Source organism: Nicotiana sylvestris, chromosome 4 (assembly GCF_000393655.2).
Source record: "Nicotiana sylvestris chromosome 4, ASM39365v2, whole genome shotgun sequence".
NCBI lineage: Eukaryota > Viridiplantae > Streptophyta > Magnoliopsida > Solanales > Solanaceae > Nicotiana > Nicotiana sylvestris.
In genome coordinates, this window is record NC_091060.1 from 82,793,309 (window position 1) to 82,794,656 (window position 1,348).

A 1,348-nucleotide genomic window follows, 5' to 3' on the forward strand; every position below is an offset into this window, starting at 1 on the left:
TGTAAAATCAAATCCTAAATGCCAATGCCATATTTTTTGGTATTTTATTCTTAATTTAACAAATAAACAGGCATGAACGAATGCAAACAATACAAAAAATAACACAAAATTCACAACAATTGCAAACAACACAAAATTATTTTATTTTGAATTTTCTGGGAGTAGTTCTAGTAGGGCAAAAATCACGTGCTCACAGCTGCCCCTCTTTGTCCGAAAACGCGAAGGGTTTTCGTGCAAAGATAAAGTGAGCGGATATGAGCGATTTTTGCCCGTTGGACTACTCCGTGTGAAGCATTTTTGAAAGACTTAACCGAACCTTTGCTTCGAAGGTTTCCTACATATCCCTGGCTAAAAGGGAATCAGGTTAATAAAGTTCGGGAAGTTTTGGTAGCTGGGACTACCATGGGACTGCAATTTTGTTGTTACTACTGCTGCATGTTGTTACTACTGCTTTCCGACCTCCTTATTACACCGTGCTAAAAGAAAACAAAAAGCTAGACTAAACTAGAGATTACAACATCTTATCTATCTTCAAACTTGCTCTTGTAGTCTTCATTCTGATTTCTGCAGCGGAATTTATGCTGGGGATATTTTGTTGTAACCCTCCGCTTTACTAACTTCTGACTTGAAATTGAGTGTAGTCCTCTGTTCTACAGGCGGACTCCTGACTTCAAACTTGAAATTTATTCCTCTGTTCTGCAGGCGGGCTCCTGACTTCGTTTTGAAATGTACTCCTCTGTTCTACAGGCGGGCTCCTGACTCCAACTTGATTTTAAAAGATAATACAGCCTCCATTCTCCAGGCAAGCTCCTGACTTCAACAGCAATTTAAAGATATTGCAGCCTCCATTATCCAAGAGGGCTACTGACTTCAACAGCAATTTAAAGATAATGCAGCCTCCATTCTCCAGGCGGGCTCCTGACTTCAACTACTTCTTAGAAATATAACACCTCCATTCTCCAGGCGGGCTCCTGACTTCAACTACAACTCAAAATGTAATACCTCCATTCTCCAGGCGGGCTCCTGACTTCACTACTTCTCAAAACATAATACGTCCATTCTCCAGGCGGGCTCCTGACTTCAACTACTTCTTATAAATATAGCACCTCCATTCTCCAAGCGGGCTCCTAACTTCAGCTACAACTCAAAATGTAATACCTCCATTCTCCAGGCGGGCTCCTGACTTCACTACTTCTCAAAACATAATACCTCCATTCTCCAGGCGGGCTCCTGACTTCAACTACTTCTTAAAAAGATAGCACCTCCATTCTCCAGGCGGGCTCCTGACTTCAACTACTTCTTAAAAATAGAGCACCTTCATTCTCCAGGCGGGCTCCTGACTTCAATG